Source organism: Apteryx rowi, unplaced genomic scaffold, assembly GCF_003343035.1.
Source record: "Apteryx rowi isolate R43461 unplaced genomic scaffold, aptRow1 scaffold_442, whole genome shotgun sequence".
Taxonomy (NCBI): Eukaryota; Metazoa; Chordata; class Aves; order Apterygiformes; family Apterygidae; genus Apteryx; species Apteryx rowi.
The window spans coordinates 1-24,451 of NW_020450697.1; the positions used below are offsets into that span (position 1 = coordinate 1).

The following is a 24,451-nucleotide window of genomic DNA, read 5'->3' on the forward strand; positions in this document are numbered from 1 at the left end:
AGCACATAAAACCTCTGAAAATTAATTTAGTTGTTGCAAAGATTTAATATAGTGCAAAAAAATATGTTGCCTACTAATCATGGTCTCTATTTAACAAAAATCCRGACTCCTCTSACCAYTGAGACCACGTATCTTGGTTGCCATTAAGAAAGTGAGCAGGATTTAAGGACCAAATCTACCCAGCACTTTCACTCTRCTTCTGATACATCCCTTAAGTTCACAGCCATAAGAAAAATTACAGCAGTTAGGATATAAAACACAGCCTATCCCTGTTCCTCAGAAATTTTATTATTAAGGAGGGTTATTTTTGTCCTGTCTCAAAGCTTCCACAGGTAAAAACACCACTGCAGAGACATTCAAGGTCCAACTGTGGAACTTTCCATGTTAGAAAATTGCCTGAGCCCTGTGGTTGGGATGTGCACGGTGGCTAGAGGGGGTTGTAGGGTGACTGTTAAGTCAGGGCAAGCACTWTGGGGAATAGACAGACTTCTGAGYGTCTCCAGCATGTCAGAGAGACCATCTTGGAGGTTTTCATGCTGAAAGACTGTTCTTTACTGACCGCTTCCCCATGAGCTCAAAATGAAACCCAGAGCAGACGATTTATTCCTTGGCCACAGCAGAGCCACTTTTCCTCGCTCTTATTTTCCAGCCTTAGGGTGATCAAGGAGACATGCTCGTAGGCATGGGCAGAGCATGAACTTGAAGCAGAAGTGTTTGACACACAGTTGAGCCCACGTAACCTCAGACAAGCTGTTGGCACCTCTGGTTGAGGCAACATTAGCATTAGGACTTATGGAAATGTTGAATTTAAGTGCCAGCTTTCTCCCTGCATATATTTATTTTTGCTACAAGAAGATATATAGTGTGTGTTTCATAGATATCTCAACATATTTTATGCTTAATGTTCAAAAATGTATTCAAGTATTTTTAGCATCGCCTTGCCGCCTTTCCTTCTGGGGGAGGGCTAATATACAAGATTTAACAACCAATATGCAAGAGACCCAGAGACAGCAGTAATTCTTGGGGTTCAGCTGACATTTGTGAACCTCTTGAGCTCAGCTGCTCTCATGGTTTATGACATGTGCAGAACCACTTGAGGGAATTAATAACCCACTACCTGTCTAGAATGAGAAATCTCCTGTCTTCAGTCTAAATATAACATCTGCCCATCTCTCCTTTCTACTTCTTCCAACCTTTTTCCTTCTGTGTGATTGGGGGGCTAGATGAGCTTTTTCAGTTTTAATCAGGAGAAGAGGAATCATGGGGTACTTGAAAATTAATCCTAATAACAATCTAATTATGGGCTCTTGAGTTCTGTTTTAGAATGAAATTCAAAATTATTGACTGACATGGGATAGATATAAAATGCTCAGCTTCRTGTGGAGCCRTGGGACCAGCTTCTGCACTAAGAAACCTTGGTGGAGCTCCCATAGGAATCAGTATGACTTGTACAGATGGACACAGAATTTGGCCAATCTGTTGGATATTTACTTAGAACACTGAATAATCCTTCCAATTTTGTCYGAAGTGTTTCTGATAATGATGGACTTGCACCTGAACTGATGCTGTGAGAARTCAGCTAGGAAGTAGTCAACCRGATCCATTTCWATGAGATGCACATCATGCCTCTCCCCTGGGACATCAGGGACTGCTTTCCTAAGGAGTTAAAGCAGGTAGTTTGGCCCTATCTCTAACATGTATTTACTACTAAATACTTGTGTAAGGTCATAAATCCCCGACATAGACACATGCGTATCTTAGATCTGACCAGACACATGACAAAGTAGCCCAAAATCATCAACAGCCATCTCAGAGTGATAATCCTGCCATCACAGTACTGAAAAGTTTCATTGGGGCTACCACAATAATAACATAATTTTGACAAATCCTGGTTTAGGACAGAAAACACAGTCTGAAGTAACTTTAAAAAACTGCACTCCCATACCCTTTAGGTGAGACACTCAGAATTTATTCCCCACGTAGGAATTGAGGCAGGGCWACCGGGCTGCCAAGACAYGGGTAGARATGGGCCCAGGGAACTTATTACATAYATTAAATGAGAAAGAGCTGTCTCCTGAAATGGTCTCTAGACAATTCAGCGTAAAAGCTTGCACATGGCAGTCTAGCCTTGCAGTGACAACCTCCCTGTTTTCTGGGAAATCTTCCCTCGAACGTGCTCGGAAASCCCCAGAAAGCACAGCCTGCGGTTCCTGCTGAGCATCATCCTTGCCTTGGCTCCGTCCCTCTGATAAAGCCAGCCCGCCGCAGAGRAGGCAGCGAGGAGCTCTGCGGGTAATCGGCATGTTCCTTCCCCGAAGCACTTAGGACAGGAAGGGAAAGCAAGGAAAGGAGACCAGGAATCCAGCCAATTATGGAGCAAACTCTGTTGGCTGTCCAGCAAAACAGCCCCTCGCTTAAATAAGAGGAGGAATGGGTTTTTGAAAAAAAAAGTAAGCTGAAAACTGCAAAATGTGGACTTTTTTTTAATCTTTCTGAGCAGCTTGTGTCTGATTGTCGGCCAAGCTTTGCAAAATTACATTGCCTACTCCCCCCCTTCATTTAAATACATATTTAAAATAGCTCTGAGGGAATTGAATCAGTCAAACATCCACAACCAACAACTGAACTAGCAGCAAGACATGCTCCCTACTAAAGGCAGTGGAAAGTGAGGTGTAAGGTAACAGCCAATGACCCAGCGACCTCCAACAGCATTAGCCCAATTAGCCCAGAGTGGCTATCGACCACCTCCCACCGCAGCCTCACTGCTCTTCACTTTCCAAAGATGTTTTGATCCTAATCCAAAGGACTTGATCAAAATTTCCAATGTTCTTTCTGTGCCCCTAGCGGGTACATAATAATAGATAATTCTGCCTTAAAAGAAGGGATCCATCTATACCCGAATGATACTGTTTGAATGCAAAGGGACAGATTTTGAGTGAAATCTACTGGGCTGATCTTCACTGATCCAAGGGAGCCCACCAGCAGCTTTTATCATACGGTTAGCTGACACAGCGCTGGGTGTAACCTGCCCTTAACCAAACTGAGAGCAGATCTCTGCCTGGCATGTGAGAGCAGACTCCTGTTGCCTTAAAAAGTACAGCTAATGTAGTCCAAATCCTTGACGAGTGTGCTCAGGTGTTAGGGTGTTACAGACATTTCTAGTAATAACGTTCATCACAGGGCTGAATCTAAAGCAGTGAGAATCACTAACGCTCATCCCAGCTCCCGAGCTGTCTATTTTTCTTTTACAATTGGTTGCTAAAGCTGGTGCTCGGCTCTAGACGCTGAAACCAATGAATCAAATATAATGAGTCTGACATGTCACCTAGCACAACACTGGGAAGCTTTAGCAAAAGCACCCTTGGTTCCATGCCACTGCCTCCCTCAGATTCGGGGCTTGAGTTTTATTGTTTTGTTGCTATAGACTTTTTCACAGATGAATAGTCACACTGCTTCCAATAAAAGCCTTTCTTTGTGGCTTTCTCGTCTCCACGGCACTTTCTGACACAAGATACTCCAAGGGTACATTAAGAGCTGGTAGGAGCAAGGAGTCTGGGAAACAGGTTTAGCTCAGTATAGTAGATGTACAGGCATGAGTATGTGACTGTAATTATACTGAATATATGTAAACAAATTAAAAATGAACAAAGGAAAAAAGTGTGAGCAACTGCCRTACATCTGAAAGTCTGCTGGGTAGATTCTCCCATGGGAAAATTCAGCTTTTCTCTTCTTATCCGGCGCCTGGAGAATTTCACCCCTCCAGGCTCCTAAATCAGACACCTTTTCTTCAGAGAGCCACTCGTCTGACCAGTGCAGTTGCACAGCTCCTTAAGACGATAGGCAAACGTAACAATTTAGGGCACAGAAATTTGCTTAAATTTTTAACAGGGATCAGCTCAAGCCCAAGGATCAGCCAAGGCCAGAATCACAGAGCTCAGACCAAACTGCTGGCCTGATACCACCTTATACTGCCTTGGCTATCACAGAGGATCTCACCACCTTCTGTTAAGGGAGTGGACTTGAACATCATGCATCAAAAATATTTATATTTCATGCCTCTACTCCAAGCAAGGTGAAAATCCCACTTCCTTTTTCCCTTTCAGTTTTGTATTCCTCTGAACTCCTAACTCAAATAAAAACCAAAAGGTGCAAAGTATTTTCGGACTGTTGCATCCTCTTTGGAAGTTAAGCTTCTCATTTRCTTACATTTTTATTTGAGGCTGAAAATGATATTATTTTCAGCAGAAAAAAAAATATGTTCTAAATATTTCATGTAYTTTAAACAAGTTTTCCAGCTGAGTCAGTTCCTTCATAACTATATTTATACCGATAAGCAAGTTACATTTGCCTTAAGTGTCACTAAAAATGTATACTAGCAACAYCTRTACCACYGTGTGACTCRAACATTATCTGCCATCTGCTGCCAGGAAAGATGGTTCAGCTGCTTAGCCCAGAGCTTGGGGACACTGGTTCAGTTGTCTCCTCTGCCAGGTACCTCCTGTATTATCTTCACCAAAACACATACTTGCTCTTTTAAATGCAAACACTAAACAGCTCAAAGCCCATATTTTATTTAGCATAGGGACACTACAAAGGACTGGTTTAAATATGTTCTTAYCCTTCTCTAGATTCTTTGGCTTTCCTATATACTGTCRTTTTTCTTTGGGCGAAGTACCACATTTGATATTTCTTTGTTTCACTTTGGAACTAAAGGGCAGAAACTCAGCCAGACACCATTCTTGAGTTATTTCTTTCCACAGAAAAATAAACCACATTTTTATCAACTGCTGATCACACAGGTCAGGTAGTTTCCTGGATTTCATTAGAAAGTGAGTAGCTAGCAAGACTGTGGACAAAGATTCGTGGTGTTAAACAGACGCAGTGACTCTGCCATCCCACTCAACTGCTGCACATCCAGAGCCAGTTTTCCAGGCTGAGCAGCCCTCTGGAAAGAGAGGTTAGGCAGCGTGTGAAACCGTGAGTCACAGATCCGGGTGCTTTTCCTTACCTTCCTTAACTGTCCTTCACTCTCCCCCTATCATTTCATCCTAAAATGGTTTTAATATGAGTAAAGCAAAAGTATATTGCTTTAATYACCTAAGGATTAGATACCTCCTATAAGCAACAGCCATTTTCAGAAGGGCAAAAACACAAGCAACAACGATCAAAAAAAACTTCAGCTATTTCTAAAACAGCATTTGATGGGTTTATGGAGGAGTTAGATGCACTGTCACTACCTGCAACAGCCCAGCCTTAAACTCTTCCCTGCACTTTTCTCCCAGCCACGTTTCTGCATTTGCTGTTCACACTTCTTTGGTTTTCTGGTTCCATTATTCCCGAACGTGGGGAACTCGGACATAGGCCTAAAGAGTYGGAGGCCGCGTGATGGGAAGCAGAACCGCGGCTCAGGCGCAGGCTGCGGCTGCCGTGGAGGGCAGAGCGGGCTTCGCCGCGCGGGAGCCACCCCCGGTGCTTGGCTCCCTCCAAGCACCTGCTGCGCTGAGACWCGCGAAGAGATATGGAGAGGAATTACGCTGTGACCAGGAAAATCATTACCTTCATTACCACCGCATTAAAGCACCTGGCTAATAACAGAAGCAATTACAAGTACGTTGCTTCCGCGAGCTTGCTAAAGAGCTCTTTATTCTTGTTAGCATGTAGGACCATACAACAGTCACATTCAATTTGCTACCAATTTCRGAATAAAATAGTTAGTTTGGTTATATTTAACTGATTAAGATTTATTCAAGAAGCTAAAACCTAGMATATGGCATGTGTTACTCACTATTTAGTATGCACAATCATTATGTTCTTCTGYGGCTCCTTACAGCATTCCAGAAAACAGAAAGTAAATAGAAAAGTATTAAGAGCTATTTTACATGTGTGAATATCTGCGGTTAGGTTTTCTAGTTAGCAGCAATAATAGTAAGTAACTGAATATCCAGAATAAGTTCATGGTTATGGGAGAGAGTATCTTACCACTTCTAAGCTTTTCTGCATGAAAACAAACCGCTCCGGATCAGTGACCTGGCTGGTTACCACTGTAAGTGGTGGGGACGTGTTCTTGCGTTCAAGGAATCCTATCCAGCGTCTTTTTTTCAATGCACCTTTTTTTCTAAACCAATACATTCCTCCAAAAAGCATTTTTTGATCAGGAGTCATCTTCTAGCCAAACCTGTTTTGACAAAAGAAGCTTCCCAGGRTGCTCACACCAGGTAGGACRGAGGTGCATGTGTTAGGAACAAGCAGCAAAAAAAMCAAGCTTTTATGGAAATATTCATTTAAATTGAAAACACATTCTGTTGGACAGCAATATACGGATTTAATACCATATGAAAAAAGGAGGGCCGCACTAGGATTTTGAAAGGGAGAAATACATAGGACCCAGCCTTTTTGTTCAGTGTATGTCCAACTGCACACAAAAAATGTATGCTAATATGGAGCTTAAAAATAAACTCATTTAGTGGTCCAGTTCTTCTAACTCATTTACTGCACTATCATGTGTAGAAGAGAAGTAAGTAAATAAAAGGAAAAGAGAAAACTAGGTAAAGTTTTAAAGCCCTGAGGAAAGCAAGGAACTGGAACACAAAATTATCAGCTGAATTGTGTGTTTGCAGGAGAGCTGAGGAAACCTGAGGGGAGCCAAAGCCTGAGTGGGCTGGTAAAGCTTCCTGCAAGATGGTTTATGTATAGATCACTCTTCTGTTCCGACATGAAATATCTCCTTCTAGCTTTGATTGCCTGTTTATGAAGAAAGACCATCTGATACCAGCTGTAGCACTTTAGATAAAGAAAGATCATCAGAGAAGATAGATCATCTGATACCAGCTGCATCGCACACACTTTTCAAACCACACTTCAGGAGAGAAGAGCRTTTTTAACGACTCTAGCAAAAGCAATACAAAGCCAACGCACTGTACTCTCAGAGTCCCCAAACCTAACACCTGCGTGGTCAGCACGTTCCAACACAGTTCATTTCCCACCGGAGACCTCTAAGGCAGAGAGATTTTTCCAGTGGGAAAAATCATCAGCAGGGAACATGCCTGCGTGAAAGATGTATGCCTCACAGTCGGGACTGAAGCAGCTCCACGAGCCCTGCGGGACCCTAACCCACGTGACGCAGTTTAGGGAACACAACCGTAGTTTCTTCAGTTGAGTGCTTTTCCTCTGATCTATTAATAGATCTGAATTAATGCTTTTCTTACATCCTGCGCTCCTCTGTACCCGCTCAAAATGTATATCTTGGCGAGGCTGCCAAGTGAAACGTGTGGTTTTGAGTTTCAGGAAGTGTAAATTCATTTGCAAGTGCAGCGATCGGTAATCATTTCACTATCTCCACCGACCCCAGCCGAAGCCACACCAGCACGTTCGCGTTTGGCATTAGCCTCACTGTCAGCATCACATGTGTCGGTCTGACCCTGGAGTTACATACAGCCTTTGTCCGAAGTCAGCGCACCCACCTCCTACACGTCTAAACGGCAGTCCCCAAGCACATCGACGTTGCTTGTAGCTGCTGTCTCAAAAGAATAAGGTAGCTCTGCAGAAGATCAGAAGTACATTTTCACTCTCACAGTCTCTTTACAGACTCAGCCAACAGTAAATCAGACCTTCGTATGCTGATTTATCTATTTCTGCATTTATTCTTCGTCACTATTGATGGTGCCCTGCTAACTGATGAGCCCAGCCGCCCTGCCTCTGACAACAGCAACGGGATTGTCTTTGACTTCTGCAGGAAGCAGAATTGGGCTCGTTGTTAGTAAATGATTTTACCGTGTGTTTCTGCTTGATCAGTCACAGGTTCCCTGAGGGTTATCCGCATTTATGGTCACTTTCAAAGCTTTATTATTTTTTAATGATGAACCATAATATTTCTGCACACAGGCTGAACTGGAGCAGACTGGAGCTGGCTTCCTTCTATAGCCAACGAATCCCAAAATGCCACCTGAGCTCCTGGCTCTGTGCTGCAGGCACGCGTCATGCACGCCAAGCAATACAATCTATACCATCTATATTCATTAGTTCCCACAAACAACTTTGCAAATACTGATGMTGAGCTCAAAATGTAGTGTATTTCATCCGATCAAATTGTGCAAAACCTGAATAACACCATCTGTATTTTAACATGTTTACAGCTAAAAGGTTCTGAAATAACAGACRCTTGGTAGTTTTCTCAGACTAATTGATACCTTATGCAGATTAGATTGTCAATTTTTACACTAAGACCAGAAAATGATTAATGCAATATGTTATTTTGGTTTTTAAACACCCTCTATTTTCAATAGTCATTTCATCTTYTAGTTTAGTTTTGCATAAAGAAAAAGTTTAGAACACTTTACCAGAGGATTGGAACAATGAATTAGGAGCTTAAATTTTCTATGCTATAAGGCCTCTCCCATTTACTATAAGACCCCCTCCTTCTACATGACCCTGTTCAGATAAAGGGACCTTTAAAGTATATATTATATTCAATGTTGTAAAAACTGTTTATGAGATGAATACTCAAATTCAGTTTCAATTTCAATAGTTTAAAAAAAACGCTAATAAATCTGGAGGAGTTCGGAAGAATGAGTGCACTAGAATGATCTAACATTTGAAAGACATATATTGTAATAGGAAGAGTTATAGGTACTGCTTACCAAGAACTCAGCCAGGAGACCTGATCTGAATCTGACACAGTTCTTCTAGCACAAGCAGCTTTTTATTCCATTTTGCCCCAGGCCACATGTTTTGATCTGAATTATTTGGAGGAATCCAATATACAGTGGAGAAGCACAAACACAATATAAAAAAAAATAAGGGGACTCACTTACCCTTCAGCCTTGCCTCCTTGTATCCTTGCAGCCCAGGCTGCAAAATATACCTGTCGGCTCTTCTCATAGAGAGCAAAAATATCCTCMAAGTTCAGGCTCTGAAGTGAAATAGTATGCCAATAGYCTTGAMGKAGATACGCATATTCATTACTCATTCAAATATGCCACACAAAAGTTAGAGATTCTTCACAGCATCAACTGAAATCCACAAAGAAGTTTTTCAGAAATTAATTCAGACCTAGTCTTCCCTAATACATTCTAACCAGTATAACAGTCGTATGTCTCCTGTGTCCTGAGCATGTGTTCCTCTTCTATCCATTTCAAGCTCCCATGTCTTCTAGCCCTACGTCCCTAGGTCCACTGAATTCATCGACTAGACCTCCACTGAGGATAATGAGAGTTTAGATAGCTAACTTCTACATATGTAGACACATCCATTCAGATGTATGTAAAATCTATAAACTGGAACCATCTTTGGATTATTTGTCACTTCTTTTGTTGGAAATTTACCTGTAATAATGGTAACAAGAAACATTCACGAAGCGTAACCTTTACAAGGTATTGCACCAAGCAGCTGAATAACACAAGGGCTTCTGTGCCCTTCATGCCCACCGTTTCCGTTTTTCAGATGCCTTCCTCCACACCTGGTCTGCACATGTAGCTATGTGAACAAGTAAGATAACCCGAAGGGGAGACTCGGTTTTATATGTAGGCCATAGTAAGTGTGGGGAACATTAGCGCTGTTCTTATTGACTGCAGCCTGTGTGTAGGTGGAGCGGGGGCATGAGGCTTGCTCACCGTCTAGGAAGCAGGGGGGGAACCCCCAGTTTTGAGGCAGCGACCTGCTGGCACCCTGGATTATGGATATATTGGCATGAGCAGCCATGGGATAAGAGAACAATCCCGCCAACTCCCCATATTGTACCTTGGCAGTGTCTGAGTGTTACTGGTTTCTCTATAAAATGTTTACCCACCCAAGAATGAAAACAAATTGCAAATCATAGCATTGCTAACAGTACGATAATTAGGTGTCTTATTTGACTACAATTAAACAAATTCCCCATCTGCACAAAAACATGTTTCCTCTTCTAGCTAGGATGAACTATTAATATCGGAAAGGTTTTGAATGCATCCTTTAAATTCTTTTTCGAGGATGTTCTGCTGTTAATTATACCTATAACTTTAGCACTACTGACTCCATCTAGGTTTCCTCATGTTAGCAAAGGGAGAGTTAGGAGAGGATCCTGCCCCACCAACCTGGCCCCAAACTTAGAAATGTGTTTACGAGGAAGAAGGTCCAGTAGAGCCAGGTGGAAGCAGTCCTGTGAGCATTCAAGCTGGAAAGACACCCCGGCTGTCYCTGGTGTAGGTCATGCCATCTATCCAACAGGTATTGCTCACACTGTGGTCTCTCCTGGACATACCAAAAYTGGGGAGAGATTACAGTCACTTTCCACCATTGCAAGCTTCTCGTTTGCTAGTGCAAGTGATTCTTACTGACGTAGGTCCTAAATTAAATCAAACACAAGTTTTCAAAGCAACAAAGCGTGATGACTAATTAAGCCATTCTACCTCTCTTAGTCATTCATTTTAATAACCAGTGTCCTTATCTTTTACACTTGGAAACCATTAACAGATTTGTTCATTTGTTGTCATTATGTGCTGGGATCAGAATTTAATGCTTGCCAGAACTGGAAAAGATGTTACTGATTCTCTTGGGTGCCAGATCATGAGTCATTTACGGAGGTAAATGATTATAGAGAATAAAACCTGTATTTGGCCACCTCTTTGTGGCATCATAAAGCATTTGAGATTCATACAGTACAGATCAGAAAGTTCCCTATCCTATTTCTTCTGTTGAGAATTTGAAAACTTCAGCTCCTTTTGAAAAAAAAATCAGTTGTAGCATCTGCAGGGTATGTAACATCAGCTCAAAAGCCTTTGCTCCCAGCGCTGGGGGGTGCCCCAATTCTGTTCTTGCAGATGATTATTCACCCAAATTYGCCAGCTGGCATAAGTGGCCATCAATCCATTGCAGCCATCATGCATTTATTTTAAGAGTAGGTATAACTCTGTAGATCATGTATATGAGCTTGTCCACTTGAGTAAACACATTGGCTTTTGTGCCCTTAAATTCTTGAGCACAACTTTGCAGTAATGCTGGGCTGAGGTTTTTTTCCATGGAATAATATTTTAAAGTGATTTGTTTCTTAGTTACAGGTTGCAGATAAYGATGATGCTGTAAATATTGTAATGTGTGGAGGACAGTAACTCAGGAAGATTCAGTCAGCTACGCAAACAAGGCATACTTTATTACTACCTTTGCTGAGAATTTTGYGCTTAGATTCCGAAGCATGTTTCCAGGTTTATTGTATATGAGTGACTGTGCGGAGTCAGATTCCYTCAGTGAGATTTATTTAGGAAGGTATCTAGTATTTGACCTGTGTTTGGACAATTCTCCAAAAGTGCCACTATACATTCAGAACTGCTACTGTATTAATATTTTACATACATTTATGATCCAGCTACATCGTGGATCACATCTTAACCTGATAGGAACTAGTATATCATCCTATTGGCGATCTGGCTTCTGCATTGTGCAGCCGAGTAAATCATTTCTGACAAAGAACTTCCTTAAGGAGAACAGCTTTTTTTCTGTTTGCACACTGCGTGCGAGGACGTGGCAATTCTCTCTAACGTGCTTGCTGTGGAGGTTTATCCTCACACTCAGTCTGATGGAAAATCAAGTCCAATATGCCATTCATGTTGCAAATAAGCTATATGCAGCCTTTCYGCAAATCGGATCCGCAGGACTGGTACTGACCCTCTGCTCTTGAGGTTCTGTAACACCAGTTTGCATGGAAGTCTCTAAAAAATGTCAGCGCTGGTCTGACTGGACACTGTGTGCCACAGAGCCTCGTTCTGTAACCCGGCTGCAYGAGGACAGGGCTGAATCCAGCGTCAGAGATGAATCAGAGTTACCTGGGCTGAGGCAGTAGTTTTATACTGGGGAAATGGAGAGCAGCTCCTACCAGAAAGCTGATARACCCCCCAAAATTTAAGCTCACCGCAGTATTTGAAAGATTTCCCCTCCTCCTTTAAAGTTCCTTGTTAAAAGAACTCTTTTCCCAGCAGCTAGGCTCTGCGCCGCTGATCACAACCCTCTGAGCTCTGCCATTCAGCCAGGTCTCAATCCAACTCACTGTCCACTCATCTAACCCACACTTCCTGAGCTTGCCTATGATGAAGTTATGGGAGACAGTGTCGAAAGCCTTGCTGAAGCACTCCTGGGCTTGGAGGAAGTGTTGTTTGAATATTAATCAGCTCTCCTGGACCCCCCTTCCTTCTAGAGCCCAAACCCATGGGATTCCTCCAAGTAAGTTCCTTCTTCTAAAGAAGAAAAAGAAATATTTAATTACAGAAATTGGATCTCGTACAGTCCATTCTCTTAGAATAGAGGTTGCAAGATAAAGGGATGTTGTGCAGGAAAAAGTCTGAAACAAATTCATTTTCATTTTCACTTTTCCATATTAATTGTATTCATTCACATATCTGGAAGTAATTACAGACAAAGAAGAGAAATCAATGAATTTAAATAATAACTATTAACTTTTTCACTAGGTACATTAATTTTATGACAAGTCATTTGCCTATGATAATTAGTTTGGTGATACTGATGTACTTTCTTAATAAATCATACAAAATAAATGGACTTGAAAGTTACATTATTCCAAATTAGAAATAAGGTTTCATATGTAAATGGTGAAAAATGGTGACTTGTGTCAGATCGATGGGAATCAGGACAGTATAAAACATTAATAGGGAGAGTTTTACATTGTTCTTTGAGGCTCTCAGTGTGACGTCAATGTTTTGAAGGAAACGGAGAAGTATTCACACGGCCTGGCTCAATGGAAACCGTCTTCTTCGAGTTTCTGCAGTTTGTATTTTTGGGGGCCAGAGACAGTTTTAGGCTGCTGGGGCTGCTCTGCTGTCAGCTGAGAGCGTGCAGGGGTGCCCTGGTGCCGCACCGGCTGCCTTGAGAGCGACGACCAGGGGCAGAAGCAGCCGCTGGGCCCGCTGTTGGGAAGGTGACACTTTCCCGAGCGGCACCTCGGTGGCCAGTGGAGAAAGAAATCTTTACAACGGAAAACTACCTTAGCTTCAGCACTTTTCCATCAAGCAATCCATGAATTCACTGCAGGTCATTGGAGGACGGATGTCAGCTGCAGATAAAAGCAGTCAGAAAATAAAAACTGTAACGCAGGTTAAGAGAAAGCTGGGAGAAGGAGAAAGTCATTGCAGCCCTATCTTACAAACAGAAAAGTTTTAAAACAATTTTTGAGGTGGTACCTAGGATTTTTTTAGAGATAGAATATGCTTGAATCAGAACTTCTTGGTCAAGCAAGCATTTGGTGGGCATTTTTTATCTCTTTTTTCTTTTTCCTTGGTTATTTTTATCTTGTCTCTACAAAAAACTATTTATAAATTATATCATTCATATACCCTAAGGAAAGCTCACGAGCTAGAAGTGTCTTTGCTGAATTGTGCATTGCTGTTGCATTTCATTTTTTACTTATGTGAGATCCAAGAATAAAAACAAGAAAAATGAAAACAGACATTTAGGGAACGTGAACTATCCTATTTTGAGAGCTTAATTTGCTGAAGTCCAGTTATCAACACATTGTATGCATATTTAAAGACACCACAAATCTCTCACTGGTTTACAAGTACAAGTTAGGGTTGATTGTGACTTCTGACTCAGATTTTGTTTTCATATTTACATATTTAAATTAACAGAAGTGTAAAGAACATGGAAATTTTTCCTTTCTTTTGCAATTAGAAATGAATGGAGTTCAGCTGTGCTGGTACTGCATGTGCTCCATGACACATATACAATTAAGTTTTATCCTCACAAATGCCTAGAAAAATGAATTTTCATCTCATGTGCTTGCAGATTTTATGTGGGATGTGAAACTGCCTGGCATTATGGACAGACTGGTCCATAAACCTCTGACCAAGTTGTGGCCACCTGACAGCAAAGTGGACCTCTCAGTAACGATGTCATGCCCAGCCAACCAGGCCTGCCAGACAGTGGATAAAACCCAGCTCTGACCAAATCAAGGGCCCATTCGGTGGAAAGGCTTCACTCAGCGCACGCTGGCAGCTGGAGAACATGACTCCCCAGATATCTTCTCAGGCCAGCTGAAGAGGAGTCACTAAGAGAAAAACTTGCCAGCTTTTTTGAGACCCCAGGACGCAGATACCCCGAGTTTCCTAAGGTGTACCAAGCAAGGTTTGACTAACCCAGAAGGAAGAGCCAAGCTCATCTGGTACTCTTCCCTTTTGTTGATGATGAATTACCATAGTCCCTAAAAATCATCCGGCTGATCCAGCTCAAATCTTAAGGCTGAATAGCTGCGATGACCTGTTTGTAGCCAACCCTTTGGCGAGGGAAGTAAAAGCAATATTAAAAACATGTAAGGAAAAGAATTTGATGAATGTATAAAACTGAGGACATGCTCTATTTGGCATATTTTCCATATATGGCAAAGGAAGCTAGATTTATCAACTGCATGCTCATTTAAAATTATTCACTTGGTTCTACTTACAAAATGATAAATGGTTATTACATTTAAAATGTCTCCAATTATATAGATATCAAAATGCAGGTTCTGTGCCAAGCTTCTTTAAACCAAGCACGCATAAATAAAGGTACAACGCAACGCTAGGATTTGAATTGCTAACGAGGATTTACAGGGAGACAAGGAATAACTTGGGCATGGTGCTGGATCCAGTACTTTCCATTATATTCACTCCCATTACAGGGTATCAAAGGTCAAGCATTAATGTGCCATGCAACTGCCAAAGACCTACGGACTGAATTCCATGGTCAAGAACTCACCTTAAATGAAATAAGGCATTTTTTTAAATTTTCTTTTACTTCAGTGGGTCAGGATTTTAGCCTGTGTGTTTTACAGCTGTCAAAAGAGAAATGAAGCAAGTAGACCCTCAAACTCCTCCTTTCCTTGGTTCATTCTTTTCTGTTTATATATGGCCATTGGTATCTTTATTTAAAAGAAAGATGACACTTTTTTGCATCTACAGATGGAAATCAATTCACTTTGCAAATGGAGGAGCAAATACAGCAAGCGCTTCACACAACTGGAACAGCCTGCCTGGAGAAACCTGCCTGGGCTGGCCCGCAGAGGGAAACGCTGGGCAGGCAATGCCACCGGGCCAACGTCACACGCTCTTCCCATTTACCTACGGGAACGCCGTCTCTAGAAAGCGAACTATAAGGCTTTATTTTCAGACCGTAAAATATGATTACAAAAATGCAATTTTCACCTCTAACGTGGTATCCGACGCTTTGCAGAGATACCCAAGTATTCCTAGTCTGAACGTGCAGGCTCAACCACGCGTCACAGCACGGGGCCGTGCAAAGACGCTGGCTTGGACTCAGAGCAATATAGGCAGGTTAGTGCAGCATTTCATCCAGCCTAACAAGCCAAGTCACAAACCCTTCCTGCACCGTACTGCTGCTGGCGCTGGACAAAAATGCATTCAGAGAGAGTTCAGTGCAAATAGCTGCTTTGCTCCATGTAGAGGTACCACAACTGTCCCTGAACCAAAGCTAGCAGCAGCTAATAATAAGCATGTGGTATAAAACAAAATTGGATGGTAGCAGCAGCCATCTTCACTTTAAATATATATATTTTTTAATTCCTCTGACCCACAAGCAAAACTGGTGCAGCAAAACACCGCCCAGGAGCCGCAGAGCGGAGCCGCACTGTTTTTTCTCGGTGAATACGCTATCATTCACATAAGTGTAATAGCTTTAACAGGAAAGCATGCAAAAACCCTCCTTCACCAAATATCTGAAAACTGGGCAGCCAAAATGCTTAGCTGTAATACAGGATGGCTCAAGTCTGTGACCTGACTTGTTTAGAGACATAATGCAAAATCCAGCAGGGACAAGCGCGCTGTGCAGCAGCAAGGCGCGTGTCCCCCAGCTCCTGATCAGTCGTTTGTGCCTGGCCTCCAAGCCGGACCTGCTACGAAACACCAGCAACCTCCTCCACCAGCCCTTCCTTTTTTCCTTTTCCATCCCATTTAAGCCTGGGGCTGGGAACCAGTCCTGAGGCATCCGGAGGCCGGACTAGCTGTCTCCTGCAGCGGCGGCTGGGTGGCCAGATGGATAGGTATCTCCAGCAGACAAAAATGCTGACGTATTTTGAAATGTAAATTACAGCAGGGAAGTTCCTGCTGTGCAGGAGAAGGGGAAAGGAAAGGATTTCTTTTTACCGAACCTTATTAAAATGGAAGAAAGTTAAAGTCAATAGGGAAGGTCAAAGTGAGCCATGGGAGACGATCCATTAGGGAGAGGGAGCAGTAGGTAGGGTAGGTGGTTTTCATAGCTTCCCTTTTACGGAGTGCTGCAGATAGGGATGGAAAACATCTCACAGCAATGCAGGAAGAGGCATTTGGGAAAAGAATAAGCACAGAGTCAAAGATTTTACTTTTTTTTTTTTTTAAAGAAGAAAGCAGCAGGATTTTGAATACCTCCCTGAAACCATTCACCTAACTACCACCAGACCTCCTAAAACTCACTTGTGAAAGTAAATAAAGTCCCAGCTAGAAGCAGTATGATCTAATCTAGCTGAACCAGGGAAAGTGAGATAGAGCATACCTGGATGATGAAAATTCTCTGTGAAGGGAAACATGTGGAAAAGAGCATTTTGATTTAGAAAAGAGAGAAGTCATTTTTATTTTTTCTGGAACAGACTGAAAGAGAGATTCAGAATTGAACTACATTAATATACAGCAAAGAGTATTAGAGAGAACTCTGAAAAGCTGAACAGGACAAAAAGCTCTGGGATTTTTGTTCTCACACTGGCAACCCTACACTTTGTAACTTCCTCCTTGCCTGTTACCTTACATTCTGCAGAGAAAGGGAATTGAAGATAGCTGCAAGAGGAGCATGCACCATAGGGACAGATGTCATTCAGGGGAAAAATACCAGGCATCCAAGTGAAAAGCTTGAGCTAGAGCTCTAATTTGCAGAAGAGCTTGCTGAAGGTGCACAAGGAAACGTGAAAGCCAACATATTGATTTGTTGACGGGGGCATCAATTCTTCCAGATCAGAGCACAGTATCCAGTGTAGCACAAAGAAGGATAAAATAAGAGGTGCAAGCGAAGAACATGATGTACTGGCAGGCTGACAAGTAATAGCTGCATTGCATTTTTGTTGTGTATGAATATGATTTGTGAAGTGATGTCTGGCTTAGAAAACCCAAACTGAAATGGATAACATTTTTTTTAATTGCTAGCCTGAGTGCTGAATATAGACTAGACAATTATAAGCTTTTCCTACTATGGAGAAGCTTGGAACTGTATCATTTTTTACAAAAATAGAGTTTTCTGAAGTTGTAAATCTAAAGAAAATATTGTAGTCAAAATATAAATGATCAGAGCAATATATTGTATAATAAAGTGTGCAGACTGGATGTTGCATAAACATTATATCATTTTGTTTTCAAAGCACTAGCATTAAACATTAATATGTGACAGTAACAAAGTGCAACATGAGGACAACATTACAGACAATCCATTTCATGAAAGAACTGCTGTGAAATACTTTTACTCCGGACAGGAGCAAGAGGCAGGGAGTTACTGTTTTTATGTTTTGGTTTTTTAACAGCGTTTATGACCTGGTCTAAAACAGGCTGTAGGCAAATAAGATAAGGGATCCCTCTACATGAGCAAAATCCAATAACTTGGGATGGAATCCAAAATCATCAGCTCTAAGTAGACATCTGCCAGAAATCAGCATTTGTCTTCATCTATTTTGTCCTTGATAGACCCCAGATAGAAGAGGGACCTGTGGTCCTCAGACTAGGTGGGCTGGATTACTTTATGCTGTCTGAGTCTCAATGTCCTTTGAAACAACATGTCACATATGGATTGGGTCTAAGTGCAGCATTCCCATAACCCTTTGCATCTTGACCATGCATCTCCTTGGCACAGGGGAGAAAGTAGGGACAAGGATCACAGATCAAAACAAGATGCAAACCAGCTTCATGGAGCAGCTGACCCTTGAGTGTGCAGCTTCTCAGAGTTGGCTAGTAGGAATAGGATGAGGCATAAATTTTAAATCCCACCACACAAGCGCCTGATTCAGATTGGGAACCACAGTCATCCTCTTGGGAGCCACAGAGCCCAGAAACCTCTCCTGAATTTCAGTTGGAGCCTACACATTTTATATCTTTCAAATGCAGCAGCATGTTTGTGCTGGTCATGTAGGTTATATAGACCTCACTGTTACAGCATGTACCTAGGATGCTAAGCACTGTTTTCAGTGCCTGCCTCTGCCAGAGCAGGCTTGAACTACCTCCTGCTTTCCTGAAGAAGCCTCATGTCAGGAGTGGAGGTTATTTTGCCTGGGGAATTGTGCCCCCAAGACCCAGCTAGAAGCAGGTACTCTGAAGATGCGAATTCAGTATTCAGTGAGTGCAGGAGACAGCACAATTTGAAGGAAGCTCGATTTTTTTCTCTTAAGGGGTATTACAGCTTCCATACGAGAAGGGGGGCAGATGTGTTGGGCATTATGATACCGCAGTGTTGCACAGGGCCTTGGTGACCTTAGCGCCTCATCCTTAGTAATGCTAAGCTCTGCCTCCCTTCTCCTGAGCCATTGAGACAGTGTTTTCCAGGGCCTTTGCAGCAGCATTTTCCCTGACCAGTCTTGTACTGCTGTTCTCATGCTGTTATTCTCACGGCTTTGCACCCACAAAACTCAATAGCGTCATTATGGCATGTTCTAATGGGAAGCAACTGCGACTGGGGTGAGCAGTTTCCTTCTTTCCCTTTCTTTCTCTAACCCTTATTTGATAGATTTTAGTGTGTGTTAGAGAACACCAAAACATAGTGCACAGCAAAATAGATAGCTGTCATTTAAATACTTGATAAATGTTGTCCAATAATATGTGCACAGAAATTTCAAGAGCAAACCCTGTGCAACGCTTGCACCTGATCAGCATACTCCAATCAGAGCTAATACCATCATAAAAGGGAGCAACCAACAGGGTGAGCAGGTCCCTATGAAAAGCATATAGTACTAGGGGCAAAGCATGGCAAAAATAATCATCATCGCCACCTGCTGCACTGGCAAGAGCCCCTAGCAGAGAACAACCAGAGGATGCTCATCTGGGACCTGTAGCTGCACTCGCTGGCCTCTGCTGAAGAGAGTTTTTTCTTTTCCTTCTCTTTCTTTCACTCGTATTGTTTCAATTTTCGCCCAGAAGTAACTTGCATCATTATTGTTGATAGAAGCCATCGGCTATTGACCCTGCAAATAAATCTTTGTTCACATGAATCTGTCCTAACACCCTCTGTGCAACAGCACAAGGGAGTCTATACCTCACAGTATGCAAAAGGGGCAGAGCCCCCACTGCCCCTACTAAAATCTCCACAGGTGATGGGAACCACTGAGGTTTAATCCACAGAGGAATAAATCCACAGAAAGATCAGTAAATTTAAGGGGCAAGGAGTTAAGGAAGAAAGAGACCTTCCTCAGCCCCTCCAGGCCCAACTTGCACCTGCTCCAAAGGTATCAGTACCTTTAGAGTACTTTGGGTAATTAGCGTTATGATGACACTTTCTTTATTTTTGTTTCTTGGTGCCAGTATTGATTCTCAAAAAAATCACACATTGAACAAGACCATGATCCTGCTTCCACACAAACTACATTTCATGTCTAGGGCATGCTCCTAGGAAGTGCAGAAGACAACCTTGAGGCAGGGATCCCTCTGTCATTGAGAGGAGGACAGCATTAAGGTACTTCCAGAAATAGACGATGCTGCAATTTTGAATATAGCCATTTGCAGCTTTTCACTGAATCAGAGCAAAAACTGTAACTGCCAGGAATTTAGGGCATGCCCATAATAATACTGGAAGTCCAAAGTCCATGTCTACATTGCGTACAACAGCAAACACAGCTTGATATAAAAGGCAGGATCATGTGAAGTCGAAGGTGCCAGACCGGCACAAGTTGCACAAATCCCCTGTGTACACATTTAAATGGATAACCCGGAGTCCAAGTCACTACAGAGTGCTGTAAAGTGTTGTTGAGATCCCACAGGCACCATCCAGCCACCATCGTATTAGTAAAACCAGGGTGAGAGGCACTGCCTTCTCCAGAGACCTCACCAATAAAACTGGCATGTCAAAAGACAAAGAGGAAGACAGATCTTCAGACAACTGGAAGGATTTAACTAAGAAAGAAAGTGACTGAGCTGGGAAAAGAAGTCTCTTGATGCTATCAGGTCCACTAACTTGTGTTTTCTCCAGCTCAAAAGGTGCTGGTTTTGTTTTAAAGTATTGCAATTAACGCTTTCTGTCAGCCTCAAAGAAATGAGTCTAAGAGAGCCTACTGTTGGCACATAAATATCACTGATGGCACTCAATTGCGGCTCACTCCAGACTAGTTCACTATTCCGCTAGCAATTCTGCATTTAGTTTTTCATTGCTGCTGTTTTTTTACTGCAGGCAATATACTACTGCCTGGATGCTGGATGTTATTTAATTGACACTGAAAAGGTGGCACGTCAGAGGAATAAAATTAAAAAAAAACTTTCCCTTTTGAGAGCTGAGCGATAAAGACTTTATGGAAGAAAACCGAAAAGTGAATTAACTTTTAGTGCTGGTGAAAGATGCCAACCCAAAAGGCCTAGAGACTGAACTTCTCAATTATCCATGGTTGGGAGAGTCTACATCTGGAAAACTCTTCCATGCTGGAACACTAATGTGTGTGTGGCAGTCCTGATCTGCAGAGACCTACTCAAGGAATGAGGATAAGGCTGTCTATGCAGCACGTGGCCTAGAAGCTTCCCAGCTGCACATACTGGCTTACGCTGTGCTGGCTTTTGTGCATGGATGCTTGCCTCCAGGAATGAGGCTGAGGCCATTGCTACTTAAAGACTTGTATTTGTGTCCCTGGATATACGGGACAGAAGTTCTGAAAGGACCAGTGAAGGGACAGTGAGGTCATCTCCACAAACCAAGGCAAGGAAACACCATGTAATGACTGATTTTCATCTGGATTCAAACCCACGAACTACAGCACCGAAAACACAAAGTTTCACTGTTAGAGCTGTCAGAGCAGTCACCAACAATTGATCATCATAAATCTTTATCTTCTCTATTTTCTCCAGACAATAACAAGCAGAAATTCTTCTCACTGAGTTTAATCTACATGGTAGACAGAGCTGCTGTATAATTCTGACATCCCTAAACCAGATTTAAATTAGCTTGCCTGGATATAAATAGCAGTCTGGTGACAGCACTGCAACTCAGCCACTCCACTAGGAACTAACTTGAGAATGTCCACTTTGCAGTTAGCAGGCTGCAACACAGTCAGACTTGCCTGCAAGTCTGTGTCCTACAGACACCTTCTGTGAGGTAAACTGTTCTGCAATGTATAGGTTCATATATGATCTTCACTAGACCATGTCCTAGCTACACCATGCTAGTATTTCCACTATTTAAGATCTGTGCGCATCACCAAACCTGCAATGCAGCTGCTGAGATACCGGCTGACTGGAACTTCATGAATTTCTACAAAGGCAAAAGCAAAGTCCTGCATCGGGACTGGATCCCGCTGGAATAACCCCATGCAACAGTTCAGTCTCGGCACTGACTGGCTGGAAATCAGCTTTGCAGACATGACCTGGGGTCCTGCTTGAGAGCAAGATGAACAGGAGTCAGTAGTGTGCCCTCACAGCAAAGGAGGCCAACACATTCTGGGTTGCATTAGCTAGAGTGCTGCCACCAGGTCAAGGGAAAGGATTTTATCCTCTGTTTGCACTTGAGCGAACACATCTGTGTCAGTTCTGGGATCCTCACTACGAGATGGACTTTGACATTCAGGAGTCCCATGGAGGCCACAAAGATGGTCAAGGGCCAGAGGACATGGTGTATGAGAGGCTGAGAGCTGTGTTTGTTCAGCCTTAGAAGAAAGGTTATGAAGAGACTTCCTTGCTGTCTTCAGCTACCTAATGAGAGGCATTAGAGAAGACAGAACCAGGCTCTTCTCAAAGGCGCGCAGTCATAGGAGGTGAGGCAATGGACACAAATTACAATACAGAAAATTCCAATTATATGTAAGGAAAAAAACTTCACCATGAAGGTGGTCAAAGATTGAAGCCTGGACCAGAGTGGTTGTGGACTCCTTCTTTGGAGGAGCTTAAAACTTGGCTGGCCAAGGCTCTGATCTAGCTTGACTCTCTGAGCATGTGGTTGAACAAGATGACTTCCAGAGGTCACTTCCAACCTAAATTATTTTATGATTCTAGCTTTTGTATGATCTACTCAGCAACAGAAATGGGAAAAGTCTTGAGTCTAAGAGGACTCAAATGCTATTATGAACTTAAAGACAAGGTCTTTAAGCAATTTTGAACATGGAAACTTCAGCAGCAGAAGCACAAGCCTTTTGCCACCCCAACTAAAAGAATATGCTTGGCTGTAGATATGGCAGAACTTCTGTCCCTTTCCAGGCACTGGAAGCAACACTTCCCCCTCTCACCAAGCTCTTTACAATCACACAGCTGAAACAGGATCTTGTCAGGGCTGGAGCTGTTGCTCTCAAACAACTTAAAAGGCAGCTTACAAGGCAGCACTCTGGGAAAAATTTAACAGGATGGCTAATAAGTTATGCAGCACCATGGTAACATGTCTGCAGCGGTTCTGTTGACTGAGTTCGTGCCTGTATTCCTGCACAGCTCTGCTTTGAGCCACGTAAAAAAAACAGCCACAAAAATCAGCTTGCTGCCTGAGGCAAATGGCTAAAACAGGCAGATAAGAAACTCTGATCCCCTTGGGGTTTGGTTTATGTAGGATTTAGATGTTTTTATTTGGGCCCGGGAAATAAAGCAGAATTAAGCATAATTTTAAACCTTGCAGTTAGCTCATTCCCTGGCCAAAGGGCTCATGATTTGTTTTATTGTAATTCTGTGCAGACTGTAAGGGTATGTGGAATGTGAGAGCATCCGCTTCCTTAAGGGCATCAGATCAAGGACCTTTTCAGTAAAAGGGAGTCATCAGCAATAGTGAAAGCAATAAACAAGACACACAGAGACACAAACCTGATAGGCAAGGGCTAACGGGATAACGACAAAGACCAGGAGTCTCCAGTCACTAACTGATGGGCCATTAGGACACTCTAGGCAAAGCTTTTCAGAGAGCCAACCTGGGCTTTGCAGCTGGTAGGAAGGGGGAAACAAGACAAACATGAGTATTTTGGATACTTGAGGGGGGCCTGTGGGACTGTGCAAAACTTAAGGAATGGTTAGGAGAAGGGGATCGGGGAAGAACAAGGTGGGGAGGAATGGAGAGGAGGGGTGTAGAAGGGGCTGGTGCACATAAGCAGCTGCCAGTCACTACGCTTGTCTGACTGTGCCCATCGTTGCAGTCTACCCTATCTCCTTATTCAATCTTTTTTTAACTACCTTCCCATGCAAGTTCGCTCTCCACTCTGTAGGTCAGGGCTGTAAGGACACAACAGGAGAGACGAGGGTGGACTGGGGCCAGCAGCTGCAGCCAGACCTTAGGTGCATGGTGCCTGCAAGGGGACATGCTGAGGCCCCCCAAGCAAAGTCCAAGCTGGCCCAGCTGCTCAGCAGGAGCTTGTGAACTAGAGAGCAAGGGCACATGCTTTGGCTAGTGAACTTCTGTCCCGAGCTGCCAGAGGGGAGGAAGGGGACTCCACCTCGACTTACATTTTCTGTGAGTTCTGATAGCGTTGTTGAAGGCAGCACCTCATCTGTGAGGGTCCGTGTAGCCAGCCGTGTCCGTGTATCCATCCATGCTACATGCTCAGCCTTGCCACCAGGTGACCTGCAAGCAGGAGAGCAGCAGTCAGGTCCCGCAGTCAGGAACAAGGAGACCCCCAGGTCTCCAAGCACCAGGTCCAGGGACCACCAGCAGCAGTGGCCTTTGCAACATCCCCTAACACAAACCACCTGAATTGCCACCAAGCTCCCAAGCACGCTGAGAGGAGGTTTTATTCCTGCTCCTAATTACAGCCCCTTCCATCATGCAACCCAGCTGCGGCACCCTGCTCCTCCGCTCTTAGCCACGTCCCTCCCAGGAAAGAGCTCTGACTGCCTGAAACCACAGATGAATGCAGCACTCTCACACCATACGTGTTGGAGATAACCCTGAAAGGGCATGGGTGTTTCTGAAGAAAAAGTAAAGAAGATCCAAATCTACCTCTGGACGTGACGTGGGCAGCATCAGCCTTGTTATTTATTTAAAGTTTCTTTATGTGACAGACTCTTGCAGCTGGCATCTTTCCATGTGTGTGTGGATGGCGAGGTGCGAGCTGTCAAAATGCAGCAACTCAAAGAGAAATCAAACTTTCCCAGTTTGCGAAACCTTCACTTTTCTTTCCTCTCTCTGTTTTTTATTTATTTTTTAATAAAAGCAGTCACCTTTATTCCCTCCTACTAACACACAGGCTTGTGATGTCTCCTTTCTCCACTAGCGTAGAAATGCAGAGCAATAAGACACATCTCTTATCTCTCCGTGTCCTGTTCTGCTAGTCAGTCCTCAAAGCCTTACCTTTTTATTCTGTTTTACGCCA

General features: G+C 43.0%; 1 long non-coding RNA gene across 1 annotated transcript; it reads right to left on the minus strand.

Moving 5' to 3' along the window:
* Nucleotides 1-12,330: 12,330 nt before the first annotated feature.
* Nucleotides 12,331-23,935, minus strand: LOC112971462. The gene is made up of 3 exons (XR_003255357.1): nt 23,829-23,935; nt 23,586-23,703; nt 12,331-13,033 (listed from the first exon to the last, which is right to left on the minus strand). It is a non-coding gene; the product is annotated as an uncharacterized LOC112971462 (long non-coding RNA).
* Nucleotides 23,936-24,451: the final 516 nt, after the last annotated feature.